The 14888-nt window shown below is 45.4% G+C and overlaps 1 protein-coding gene across 1 annotated transcript in view; it reads right to left on the bottom strand.

Moving 5' to 3' along the window:
* Positions 1–14888, bottom strand: part of LOC144506996 (bile acid-sensitive ion channel-like) — a 173717-nt gene that overhangs the window by 128763 nt on the left and 30066 nt on the right. The gene's annotated exons all lie outside the window — the stretch shown is intronic.

The following is a 14888-nucleotide window of genomic DNA, read 5'->3' as shown; positions in this document are numbered from 1 at the left end:
CTCACCAAGGTCCTGTACAGTTGCAGCATAACCCCACGGCTCTTAAACTCCAACCCCCTGTTAACAAAAGCTAATACACTATAGGCCTTCTTCACAGCTCTATCCACTTGAGTGGCAACCTTTAGAGATCTGTGGATATGGACCCCAAGATCTCTCTGTTCCTCCACAGTCTTCAGAACCCTACCTTTGACCCTGTAATCCACATTTAAATTAGTCCTACCAAAATGAATCACCTCACATTTATCAGGGTTAAACTCCATTTGCAATTTTTCAGCCCAGTTTTGCATCCTATCGATGTCTCTTTGCAGCCTACAACAGCCCTCCACCTCATCCACTACTCCACCAATCTTGGTGTCATCAGCAAATTTACTGATCCACCCTTCAGCCCCCTCCTCTAAGTCATTAATAAAAATCACAAAGAGCAGAGGACCAAGCACTGATCCCTGTGGCACTCCGCTAGCAACCTGCCTCCAATCCGAAAATTTTCCATCCACCACCACCCTCTGTCTTCGATCAGACAGCCAGTTACCTATCCAATCGGCCAACTTTCCCTCTATCCCACACCTCCTCACTTTCATCATAAGCCGACCATGGGGGACCTTATCAAACGCCTTACTAAAATCCATGTATATGACATCAACTGCCCTACCTTCATCAACACACTTAGTTACCTCCTCAAAAAATTCAATCAAATTTGTGAGGCACGACTTGCCCTTCACGAATCCGTGCTGACTATCCCGGATTAATCCGCATCTTTCTAAATGGTCGTAAATCCCATCCCTAAGGACCTTTTCCATCAATTTACCAACCACCGAAGTAAGACTAACCGGTCTATAATTACCAGGGTCATTTCTACTCCCTTTCTTAAATAGAGGAACAACATTCGCCACTCTCCAGTCCTCTGGCACCATCCCCGTGGACAGTGAGGACCCAAAGATCAAAGCCAAAGGCTCTGCAATCTCATCCCTTGCCTCCCAAAGTATCTAGGATACATTTCATCAGGCCCAGGGGACTTATCAACCTTCAGTTTATTCAAAACTGCCAGGACATCCTCCCTCCGAACATCTATTTCCTCCAGCCTATTAGCCTGTAACACCTTCTCTTCCTCAAAAACATGGCCCCTCTCCTTGGTGAACACTGAAGAAAAGTATTCATTCATCACCTCGCCTATCTCTACTGATTCCATACACAAGTTCCCACCACTGTCCTTGACCGGCCCTAACCTCATCCTGGTCATTCTGTTATTCCTCACATAAGAGTAAAAAGCCTTGGGGTTTTCCTTGATCCGACCCGCCAAGGACTTCTCATGTCCCCTCCTAGCTCTCCTAAGCCCCTTTTTCAGCTCGTTCCTTGCTAACTTGTAACCCTCAATCGAGCCATCTGAACCTTGTTTCCTCATCCCTACATAAGCTTCCCTCTTCCTTTTCACAAGACATTCCACCTCTTTCGTGAACCATGGTTCCCTCACTCGGCCATTTCTTCCCTGCCTGACAGGGACATACCTATCAAGGACACCCAGTATTTGTTCCTTGAAAAAGTTCCACTTTTCATTAGTTCCTTTCCCTGACAGTTTCTGTTCCCAACTTATGCCCCCTAATTCTTGCCTAATCGCATCATAATTACCTCTCCCCCAATTGTAAACCTTGCCCTGCCGTACGGCCCTATCCCTCTCCATTGCAATAACAAAAGACACCGAATTGTAGTCACTATCTCCAAAGTGCTCTCCCACAACCAAATCTAACACTTGGCCCGGTTCATTTCCCAGTACCAAATCCAATGTGGCCTCACCTCTTGTCGGCCTATCCACATATTGTGTCAGGAAACCCTCCTGCACACACTGCACAAAAACTGCCCCATCCGAACTATTTGACCTACAAAGGTTCCAGTCAATATTTGGAAAGTTAAAGTCCCCCATGACAACTACCCTGTGACCCCCACACATATCCATAATCTGCTTAGCAATTTCTTCCTCCACATCTCTATTACTATTTGGGGGCCTATAGTAAACTCCTAACAACGTGACCGCTCCTTTCCTATTTCTAACCTCAGCCCATATTACCTCAGTGTGCAGATCCCCCTCGAAGTGCCTTTCCGCAGCCGTTAAACTATCCTTGATTAACAATGCTGCTCCTCCACCTCTTTTACCAGCTTCCCTACACTTACTGAAACATCTATACCCCGGAACGTCCAACAACCATTCCTGCCCTTGTTCTACCCACGTCTCCGTAATGGCCACAACATCGTAGTCCCAAGTAGCAATCCACGCCCCAAGTTCATCTACCTTGTTCCGGATGCTCCTTGCATTGAAGTAGACACACTTCAACCCACCTTCCTGTCTACCGGTACCCACCCTTGACCCTGATATCTTCCCCAATACCTCACCACCCTCACTGACTTCTGGACTACAACTCCTTTTCCCACTCCCCTGACAAATTAGTTTAAACCCCCCTGAAGAGCCGTATCAAATTTCCCTCCCAGGATATTGGTGCCCCTCTGGTTCAGGTGCACCCCATCCTGTTTGTACAGGTCCCACCTTCCCCAGAATGTGTTCCAATTGTCCACGTATCTGAAACCCTCCCTCCTACACCATCCCTGCAACCACATGTTTAACTGCACTCTCTCCCTGTTCCTCAACTCGCTATCACGTGGCACCGGCAACGTACCAGAGATGACCACATGTTTTGTCTTGGCTCTCGGCTTCCAGCCCAGCTCCTGAAATTCCTGTTTTAAATCCCCGTCGCTTCTCTTACCTATGTCGTTGGTACCAATGTGTACCACGACTTGTGACTGTTTCCCCTCCCCCTTAAGAATCCGGAAAACACGGTCCGTGACGTCACGGACCTTGGCACCCGGTAGGCAATATACCATCCGAGAGTCTCTTTTGCTGCCACAGAACCTCCTATCTATCCCTCTAACTAACGAGTCCCCAATAACTATTGCCCTCCCGCTCTGCCCCTTACCCTCCCTAGCCACAGAGACGGACACAGTGCTGGAGATCCTCTCACTGCGGCTCACCACTGGTATGTCGTTCCCCTCAACCGTATCCAAAGCGGAATACTTGTTGCTAAGGGGAACGACCACAGGGGATCCCTGCACGAACTGCTTCCTCCCAGCCCCTCTCACTGTCACCCATCTGTTTTCATTCCTCGGAGTAACTGTATCCCTAAAGCTTCTGTCTATGGCCACCTCTGCGTCCCTAATGATCCTAAGTTCATCCAACTCCAGCTCCAGTTCCCTAACACGGTTTTGGAGGAGCTGCAGATGGGTGCACTTCCCACAGATGTAATCAGCAGGGACACTGACGTCGTCCCTCACCTCAAACATAGTGCAAGAGGAACATAGCACTGCCTGCACACCCATGCCCTCTAGATACCTTGCCAGTACCAGGTAGAAACAGCAAAAATGAATTAAACTCACCCCTGCTCGCCCTTTCTGCCTAAGTCCTGTGAGCCAAAGCCCTTATAGCTCACACTCTACTTCCCACACACTCTCCTGCCCGCTCCCGACGCTGCCTGCTGTATACTGCAGCCTACCTTTTATACTTCGCGCGCTTAAAATACCCTTCCCAGACTCCTTAGCAGCCCACTTCCAGTTATCACTTTAAACTTAAGAAAAATACTACTACAAAAGTAAAGGCCAAAAAAAAACACACACTAACTGACTAATTAATTAAATAAATAAATAATTCAATCAATGAGGAACATATGCCCCATGAACAGTCCTGTGAAATCTATGTAAATCTTGACCATGGCCAACATGGCCGTTCCCATGCATACATATTGGCCAGTGGTGGCAATGACTGCTGGGCTTCACAACTCGGGCACTGGCCAACCATTATTTCAATTTCTGTATTGATGTCTGGTCACCAAACATAACTTCGGGCTTGTGCTTTCATCCTCCATTATCCAGGGTGTGTGTCATCCAATTCCGATAATAAAAGCCGTCGCCCCTGGGGTGGCAGTATAACACGAGCCCTCCACAATAAGAACATAAGAACTAGGAGCAGGTGTAGACCATCTGGCCCCTCGAGCCTGCTCCACCATTCAATAAGATCATGGCTGATCTTTTCGTGGACTCATCTCCACTTACCTGCTGGCTCACCATTCCGCTTAATTCCTTTACTGTTCAAAAATGTATCTATCCTTGCCTTAAAAACATTCAATGAGGTAGCCTCAACTGCTTCACTGGGCAGGGAATTCCACAGATTCACAACCCTGTGTGTGAAGAAGTTCCTCCTCAACTCAGTCCTAAATCTGCTTCCCCTTATTTTGAGGCTATGCCCCCTAGTTCTAGTTTCACCTGCCAATGGAAACAACTTCCCTGCTTCTATCTTTATCTATTCCCTTCATAATCTTATATGTTTCTATAAGATCTCCCCTCATTCTTCTGAATTCCAATGAATATAGCCCCAGTCTACTCAGTCTCTCTTCATAAGCCAACCCTCTCAACTCCGGAATCAATCTAGTGAATCTCCTCTGCACCCCCTCCAGTGCCCAGTACATTCTTTCTCAAGTAAGGAGACCAAAACTGTACACAGTACTCCAGGTGTGGCCTCACCAGCACCTTATACAGCTGCAACATAACCTCCCTGTTTTTAAATTCCATCCCTCTAGCAATAAAGGACAAAATTCCATTTGCCTTCTTAATTACCTGCTGCACCTGCAAACCAACTCCTTGAGATTCCTGCACAAGGACACCCAGGTCCCTCTGCACAGCAGCATGCTGCAATTTTTTACCCTTTAAATAATCGTCCATTTTGCTGTTATTCCTACCAAAATGGATGACCTCACATTTACCAACATTGTACTCCATCTGCCAGACCCTCGCCCACTCACTTAGACTATCTATATCCCTTTGCAGACTTTCAGCATCCTTTGCTCTGCCACTCATCTTAGTGTCATCTGCGAATTTTGACACACTACACTTGGTCCCCAACTCCAAATCATCTATGTAAATCATAAACATGTTGTTTGGATTTAATCTCAGTTGTTTGGGTTTAATATCAGTTGTTTGGGTTTAATATCAGTTGTTTGGGTTTAATATCAGTTGTTTGGATTTAATCTCAGTTGTTTGGGTTTAATCTCAGTTTAGAGTCTCCCACCGCCCCCTCCTCCTCTAACCTAAAAAAAAGGACTCGGAGTGAGAGTAGGTAAGCTTTTTTCTCTCTCTTTCGTTTCTTATGAAGGGAAATTAGCAGGGATGTCAGTGCAGGCAGTGCAATGTTCCTCCTGTGGGAAGTTTGAGGTGAGGGACACCAGTAGTATCCCAGCTGAGTACACCTGCAGGAAGTGCATCCAATTCCAGCTCCTTGAAGACCGTGTTAGGGATCTGGAGCTGGAGCTGGATGAACTTTGGATTATTCGGGAGGCAGAGGTGGTCATAGATAGAAGCTTCAGGGATGTAGTTACTCCGAAGAATGAAGATAAATAGGTGATGGTGAGAGGGGCTGGGTGGAAGCAGTCAGTACAGGGATCCCCTGTGGTCGTTCCCCTTAGTAACAAATATACCGCTTTGGTTACTGTTGGGGGGGAGGACCTACCAGTGGTGGGCCGCGGTGACCGGATCTCCAGCACTAAGTCCGTCCCTGTGGCTCAGAAGGGAAGGGGGGAGAGCAGGAGAGCAATAGTTATTGGGGATTCGACAGTTAGAGGGATAGATAGGAGGTTCTGTGGCAGCGAAAGAGACTCACGGATGGTATGTTGCCTCCCGGGTGCCAGGTTCCGTGACGTCTCGGACCGTGTTTTCAGGATCCTTAAGGGGGAGGGGGAACAGTCACAAGTCATGGTACACATCGGTACCAACGAGATAGGTAAGAGAAGGGACGTAGATTTAAAACAGGAATTTACGGAGCTAGGGTGGGAGCTGAGAGCCAAGACAAACCATGTTGTCATCTCTGGTTTGTTGCCGGTGCCACGTGCTAGCGAGTTGAGGAACAGGGAGAGAGTGCAGATAAATACGTGGCTGCAGGGATGGTGTAGGAGGAAGGGTTTCAGTTACATGGATAATTGGAGCACATTCTGGGGAAGGTGGGACCTGTACAAACAGGACGGTTTGCACCTGAACCAGAGGGGCACCAATATCCTGGGAGGGAAATTTGCTACGGCTCTTCGGGGGGGTTTGAACTAATTTATCAGGGGGATGGGAAAACGAGCTGTAGTCCAGAAGCCAGTGTTGAGTGTAGTGAGGTACTGAGGAGGGTATCAAGGTTGCAGGAATGTACCGGCAGACAGGAAGGTGGGTTGAAGTGTGTCTACTTCAATGCAAGGAGCATCCGGAATAAGGTAGGTGAACTTGGAGCGTGGATTGGTACTTGGGACTACGATGTTGTGGCCATTATGGAGACATGGTTAGAACAGGGACAGGAATGGTTGTTGGAAGTTCAGGGGTATAGATGTTTCAGTAAGAGTAGGGAAGGTGGTAAAAGAGGTGGAGGAGTCGCATTGTTAATCAAGGATAGTTTAACGGCTGCAGAAAGGCAGTTCGAGGGGGATCTGCCTACTGAGGTAATATGGGCTGAAGTTAGAAATAGGAAAGGAGCGGTCATGTTGTTGCGGGTTTCCTATAGGCCCCCAAATAGTAATAGAGATGTGGAGGAAGAAATTGCAAAGCAGATTATGGATAGGTGTGGAGGTCACAGGGTAGTTGTCATGGGTGACTTTAACTTTCCAAACACGGTAGCACAGTGGTGGCGGCACGGTAGCACAGTGGTTAGCACTGCTGCTTCACAGCTCCAGGGTCCCGGGTTCGATTCCTGGCTCGGGTCACTGTCTGTGTGGAGTTTGCACATTCTCCTCGTGTCTGCGTGGGTTTCCTCTGGGTGCTCCGGTTTCCTCCCACAGTCCAAAGATGTGTGGGTTAGGTTGATTGGCCAGGTTAAAAAAAAAAAATTGCCCCTTAGAGCCCTGGGATGCGTAGGTTGGAGGGATTAGCGGGTAAATATGTGGGGGTAGGGCCTGGGTGGGATTGTGGTCGGTGCAGACTCGATGGGCCGAATGGCCTCCTTCTGCACTGTAGGGTTTCTATTTCTATGATTCTATTGATTGGAACCTTTATAGGTCGAATCGTTCAGATGGGGCAGTTTTTGTACAGTGTGTGCAGGAGGGTTTCCTGACACAATATGTGGATAGGCCGACAAGAGGTGGGGCTACATTGGACTTGGTACTGGGTATGAACCAGGCCAAGTGTTAGATTTGGTTGTGGGAGTGCACTTTGGAGATAGTGACCATAATTCAGTGTCTTTCATTATTGCAATGGAGAGGGATAGGGCCTTATGGCAGGGCAAGGTTTATAATTGGGGGAGGGGTAATTATGATGTGATGAGGCAAGAATTAGGGGGCATAAGATGGGAACAGAAACTGTCAGGGAAAGGCACAAATGAAAAGTGGAGCTTATTCAAGGAACAAATACTGCGTGTCTTTGATAGGCATGTCCCTGTCAGGCAGGGAAGAAATGGCCGAGTGAGGGAACCATGGTTCACAAAAGAGGTTGAATGTCTTGTCAAGAGGAAAAAGGAAGCGTATGTAAGGATGAGAAAACAAGGTTCAGTTGGTTCGCTTGAGGGTTACAAGGTAGCAAGGAATGAGCTAAAAAAAAGTGCTTAGGAGAGCTAGGAGGGGGCATGAGAAGTCCTTGGCGGGTCGGATCAAGAAAAACCCCAAGGCTTTTTACTCTTATGTGAGAAATAAAAGAATGACCAGGGTGAGGTTAGGGCCGGTCAAGGATAGTAGTGGGAATTTGTGCATGGAGTCAGAAGAGATAGGAGAGGCGATGAATGAATACTTTTCTTTAGTGTTCACCAAGGAGAGGAACCATGTTTTTCAGGATGAAAGTGGGATACAGGCTGATAGGCTGGAGGAGGTAGATGTTCTGAGGGAAGGTGTAGTAGCAATTTTGAAAAACCTGAGGGTCGATAAGTCTCCTGGGCCAGATGGGATATATCCTAGGATTCTTTGGGAGGCAAGGGATGAGATTGCAGAGCCTTTGGCTTTGATCTTTGGGTCCTCACTGTCCATGGGGATAGTGCCAGAGGACTGGAGAGTGGCGAATGTTGTTCCTCTGTTCAAGAAAGGAAATGGGAATGACCCTGTTAATTATAGGCTGGTTAGTCTTACTTCGGTGGTCAGTAAGTTAATGGAAAAGGTCCTGAGGGATGGGATTTATAACCATTTGGAAAGATGCAGCTTAATCTGTGATAGTCAGCACGGATTCGTGAAGGGTATGTCTTGCCTCACAAATTTGATTGAATTCTTTGAGGAGGTAACTAGTGTGTCGATGAAGGTAGAGCAGTTGATGTCGGAGACTTGGATTTTAGTAAGGCGTTTGATAAGGTTCCCCATGGTAGGCTCATGAAGAAAGTAAGGAGGTATGGGATAGAGGGAAATTTGGCCGATTGGATAAGTAACTGGTTATCTCATAGAAAGAAGTTTAACAACACCAGGTTAAAGTCCAACAGGTTTATTTGGTAGCAAAAGCCACACAAGCTTTCGAAGCTCCAAGCCCCTTCTTCAGGTGAGTGGGAATTCTGTTCACAAACAGGGCATATAAAGACAGAGACTCAATTTACATGAATAATGGTTGGAATGCAAATACTTACAGCTAATCAAGTCTTTAAGAAACAAAACAATGTGAGTGGAGAGAGCATCAAGACAGGCTAAAAAGATGTGTATTGTCTCCCCCACATTGTAACCCCCACAGTTGCGTGGACCTGCAGAGTTTCACTGGCTGTCTTGTCTGGAGACAATACACATCTTTTTAGCCTGTCTTGATGCTCTCTCCACTCACGTTGTTTTGTTTCTTAAAGACTTGATTAGCTGTAAGTATTTGCATTCCAACCATTATTCATGTAAATTGAGTCTCTGTCTTTATATGCCCTGTTTGTGAACAGAATTCCCACTCACCTGAAGAAGGGGCTTGGAGCTCCGAAAGCTTGTGTGGCTTTTGCTACCAAATAAACCTGTTGGACTTTAACCTGGTGTTGTTAAACTTCTTACTGTGTTTACTTCAGTCCAACGCCGGCATCTCCACATCATATCTCATAGAAGACAGAGGGTGGTGGTGGATGGAAAATTTTCAGACTGGAGACCAACGGTGTACCACAGGGATCAGTGCTGGGTCCTCTGCTATTTGTGATTTTTATCAATGACTTGGAGGAGGGGGCTGAAGGGTGGGTCAGTAAATTTGCTGATGACACCAAGATTGGTGGAGTAGTGGATGAGGTGGAGGGCTGTTGTAGGCTGCAAAGAGACATTGATAGGATGCAGAGCTGGGCCGAAAAATGGCAGATGGAGTTTAACACTGATAAGTGCAAGGTGATTCATTTTGGTAGGACAAATTTGAATGCGGATTACAGGGTCAACGGCAGGGTTCTGAGGAATGTGGAGGAACAGAGATATCTTGGGGTTCAAATCCACAGATCTCTGAAGGTTGCCACTCAAGTGGATAGAGCTGTGAAGAAGGCCTATAGTGTGTTCGCGTTTATTAACAGTGGGTTTGAGTTTAAGAGCCATGGGGTTATGCTGCAACTGTACAGGACTTGGTGAGACCACATTTGGAATATTGTGTGCAGTTCTGGTCACCTCACTATAAGAAGGATGTGGAAGCATTGGAGAGAGTGCAGAGGAGATTTACCAGGATGCTGCCTGGTTTGGAGGGTAGGTCTTATGAGGAAAGGTTGAGGGAGCTAGGGCTTTTCTCTTTGGAGCGGAGGAGGATGAGAGGCGACTTAATAGAGGTTTATAAGATGATAAGGGGGATAGATAGAGTGGACGTTCAAAGACTATTTCCTCGGGTGAATGTAGCTGTTACTAGGGGGCATAACTATAAGGTTCATGGTGGGAGATATAGGAGGGATGTCCGAGGTAGGTTCTTTACTCAGAGAGTGGTTGGGGTGTGGAATGGACTGTCTGCTGTGATAGTGGAGTCGGACACTTTAGGAACTTTCAAGCGGTTATTGGATAGGCACGTGGAGCACACCAGAATGATAAGGAGTGGGATAGCTTGATCTTGGTTTCGGACAAAGCTCGGCACAACATCAAGGGCCGAAGGGCCTGTATTGTGCTGTACTGTTCTATGTTCCATAAACAATTGCGGTCCTAACACTGATCCCTGAGGCACATCACAGTCACTGATCGCCAACCAGAAAAACACCCATTTACCCCCACTCTTTGCTTTCTGTTAGTGAACCAATCCTCTATCTATGCCCGTGACACCGTACACCTTTATCTTATGTAGCGTTTTTTGGTGCGGCACCTTGTCAAATGCCTTCTGGAAATCCAGATACACCACATCCACAGGTTCCCCATTGTCCACTGCACATGCAATATTCTCAAAGAATTCCACTAAATTAGTCAAACATGACCTTCCCTTCATGAATCCATGCTGCGACTTACCAATGGGACAATTTATATCCAGATGTCTCGCTATTTCTTCCTTGATGATAGATTCAAGCATTTTCCCTACTACAGAAGTTAAGCTAACCGGCCTATAGTTACCTGCCTTTTGTCTACCTCCTTTTTTAAACAGTGGCATCACATTTGCTGTTTTCCAATCTGCGGGAACCACTCCAGAGTCCAGCGAATTTTGGTAAATTACCACTAGTGCATTTGCTATTTCTCCCGCCATCTCTTTTAGTACCCTGGGATGCATTCCATCAGGACCAGGAGACTTGTCTACCTTTAGCCCCATTAACTTGCCCAACACTACCTCTTTCGTGATAATGATCGTTTCTAGGTCCTGACCTGCCATAGCCTTCCTGTCATCAATTTTTGGCATGTTATTTGTGTCTTCCACTGTGAAGACCGACACAAACATTTTCACATTTCCAGTTATTACATCCCCCTTCTCATCCTCTAAAGGACCAATGTTTACTTTAGCCACTCTTTTTCATTTTATGTATTTGTGGAAACTTTTGCTATCTGTTTTTATATTCTGAGCTAGTTTACTCTCATAATCCATCTTACTTTTCTTCATAGCTTTTTTCGTGGCTTTCTGTTGACCTTTAAAGATTTCCCAATCTGCTCGGTTCCCACTAATCTTTGCTACTTTGTATGCATTTTCTTTCAATTTGACATCCTCCTTTATTTCCTTAGATATCCATGGCTGATTATCTGTTTTCTACAGTCCTTCCTTATCACTGGTATATTCTTTTGCTGAGCACTGTGACAGATCGATTTGAAAGTCCTCCACTATTCCTAAAATGTCCCACCATAAAGTGTTTGCTCCCAGTCTACCTTAGCCAACGCCTCCCTCATCCCTTTGTAGTCTCCTTTGTTTAAGTACAAGACACAGGTATTGGATTTTACCTTCTCAGGTTCCATCTGTATTTTAAATTCAACCATACTGTGATCACTTCTTCCAAGAGGATCCCTAACTGCAAGATCATTAATTATTCCTGTCTCATTAGACAGGACCAGATCTAGGATAGCTTGCTCCCTTGTAGGTTCCATTACATACTGTTCAAGGAAGCTATCGCGGATACATTCTATGAACTTCTCCTCAAGGTTGCCTTGACCGACCTGGTTTGACCAATTGATATGTAGATTAAAATCCCCCATGATAATTGCTGTACCATTTTTACATGCATCAGTTATTTCTTTGTTTATTTCTCGCCCCACCATGATATCATTATTTGGTGGCCTATAGACTACGCCTATCAGTGACTTTTTCTCCTTTCTTTTTCTAATTTCTACCCAAATGGATTCAATCTTTTTTTCCATCGAACCTATATCATCTCTCACTACTGCCCTGATGTCATCCTTAAATATCAGAGCTACACCACCTCTCTTACCTTCCTGTCGGTCCCTCCGAACAGTCTGATACCCCTGGATATTCAACTCCCAGTCATGACCATCCTGCAACCATGTCTCTGTAATGGCCACCAAATCATACTCGTTCGCAATGATTTGTGCCGTCAACTCATTTACCTCATTTCGAATGTGACAAGCATTCAGATAAAGTGTCCTTATGCTAGTTTTTGTACCTTGTTTTTGAATTCTAACACTTCCATTAATAACATCTCCTGAGTTCTCCTTCCTTTTAACTTTTTTCCTGATTTTTGATGTAGTTGGAACCTTCTCTCCACATTTTGGCCTTGCGCCTTCCTTCTCTAACTTCTTACATAGGTTCCCATCCCCCTGACATATTAGTTTAAACCCTTCCCAACCGCTCTAGCAAACACTCCCCCGAGGACATCAGTCCCAGTCCTGCCCAGGTGTAACCCATCCAATTTGTACAGGTCCCATCTCCCCCAGAACCGGTCCCAATGCCCCAGGAATCTGAAACCCTCCCCCTGACACCATCTCTTCAGCCACGTATTTATCCGATATATCCTTTCATTTCTACTCTGACTAGCACGTGACACCGGTAGTAATCCTGAGATCACTACCTTTGAGGTCTGATTTCTTAACTTTCTTCCTAGCTCCCTGTATTCTGCTTTTAGGACCTCATCCCTCTTTTTACCTCTGCCGTTTGTACCAACATGTACTACGACCACTGACTGTTCATCCTCCCCCTTCAGAATGTCCTGCAGCCGCTCCGAGACATCCTTGACCCTAGCACCAGGGAGGCAACATACCATCCTGGAGTCTCGTTTGCGGCCTCAGAAACGCCTGTCTATTCCCCTTACAATTGAATCCCCTATAACTATTACACTGGGACACTTTTTACCCTTCCCCTCTGCAGCCCATAACAACCCATTCTCACATGTTATCTCCATTTTACACTGCTTGTAAGTTTTAACTCACTCTGACTTATCTTGGCACTATTATTGCATCACCATCCTCTTAACGTTTGATAGCACTGGGTTCCTTTCGGTCCACGTTTTTATATGAGTAGCTGAGACCTGACATAGTTCTTTTCAGGTGCAATTCCAACACTATTTGTTGTGGTGGTGAAGGTAATTTCTGCGGCAAAGGTTAGCGGCTGAGTGCATCTGCATTCACTATTTTCATCCCTGGACGATGTTAGAAAGAGTAGCTGTTTGCAGCTAGCAATAAAGCCCATCTCTTTGCAGAGGCAATTGGTAGCATTGATTTTTCCTTTCAGAATAAACCCAACAATGGCTTGTGATCTGATACTGTGGTGAAATGCCTGCCATATAAATGTTCATAGAATCCCTACAGTGCTGAAGAAGGCCATTCAGCCTATCAAGTCTGCACCAACTCTTAACCAGGTTTACCCATAACCCCACGTATTTACCCCGCTAATCCCCCTAACCTAACCTTCTGGGACACTAAGCGTCAATTTAGCATGGTTAATCCATCTAACTTGCATATCTTTGGACTGTGGGAGGAAACCGGTGCACCAGGAGGAAACCCACACAGACATGGGGAGAATGTGCAAACCCCACACAGATAGTCACCCAAGGCTGGAATTGAACCCCGGTCCCTGGTGCTGTGATGTAACAGTGCTAACTACTGTGCCGCCCTCTTCAATGTATAAATTACCGCCAAACTTTTTTTGTCAATCTGACAATACTTTTTCTCAACATCTGATAACTTTCTTGATGTAAATATAATTGGCTTCTCTACACCATGTGACATCTTTTGGAAAAAAACTGCTCCCATTCCATATGGTGAAGCATCATAGGTAACTGCTAATGATTTGGTTGGATGAAAGTGTACAAGCTGTGCCAATTTCTAGGCTGTGGTACTTCCTTCATGACTTTAACTTGATCCTCCAAATAATGTAGGCCATTAGCTTCTACCCTGAACACTAGGTATATAACTTAATCCACCTGAAAAATGCATTTCTCTTTTTACAAAACTTCCTCTATCTTTACCCTGTACTCCTAACTGAAGTTCCTGTAATTAGGACGTCATCCAGATATACCACTATGTTAGGAATGCCCTGAAATGTACTTTCCTTCACACACTGGCAAATAGCACAGGCCAATGAGACTCCAAAATGAGTGCTGGTATAAGGTCATGTGCGTGTTGATGGTAACTGGGAATCTGCATCCCATTCCAGTTGCTGGTAGGCATGACTGAGGTCTAACTTGGTGTACTTCAGGCCCCCTACTAATTTGGAGTAGAGGTCCTCAACTCTCAGAATGGAGTATCTAAACTCCTCAATTTACAGTTAATTTATAATCTACACAGATTCTTACAGTGTAATCTGCTTTTAGAATAGGATAGACCATTTAGAGAACTGTGCAGGTTTTATTTTCCCAGTTCCTTGTGGAAAACTTCAGTATTTGCACAATAACTCTTAAACTTCCATCCCGAATATTTAATATTTCCAACCGGTCTAATTTTATCTGTTTCAACTAATCTCAATCCATGAGACAAAGTCTGTAACCCTCAATCATGAGGACAGGCAATTGTGCTGTTTGATTTCAGTAGGATATGGTACCGTAGCTGATACTACTTTCTTCAACGTCTCTGTATAAGTACACAAAATGGCTCCTGAATTACTTCATTTCAAAGAAATAACATAGCCTTTCAATATATTGTCCCCAGTTTTCCAGTTCTGGGTCAGACAACTCAATCTTTCCAAATAACGGCATTTTTACATGGCGTATGTACCTGACACTCAATCTCCTTCTCCTCTGGCTGCACACTATGATCCCCAGTGACTAACAAAGTTTTTTCTCATCACCAGTGTAATATCTTTGAAGGCGATTCATTGTGGCTTCAAGTTACTACTGATTTATTAACAACAATATTTATATATGTACAATCAAAGGTCAGACAGAACTGCAATACATGTCTACTCTCTTCTCCTCCCTGGCTCCTACTGAGGTTCCCCCCCCCGACCCAGGACTTTGCTCCCAATTGGCTTGGATTCCTGTGCTGTCACTTCATAGGGTCCAGTCTGATGATGTTGCCTCAGGGATCGCCCTTTAAAGGGGCCACATTACCACATATATATAAAACACAATTTCTGGCTGT

Source organism: Mustelus asterias, chromosome 1 (genome assembly GCF_964213995.1).
Source record: "Mustelus asterias chromosome 1, sMusAst1.hap1.1, whole genome shotgun sequence".
Classification (NCBI taxonomy): Eukaryota; Metazoa; Chordata; class Chondrichthyes; order Carcharhiniformes; family Triakidae; genus Mustelus; species Mustelus asterias.
The sequence above is the reverse complement of the archived record's forward strand: the minus strand, read 5'-3'. Positions and strand labels throughout refer to the sequence as shown.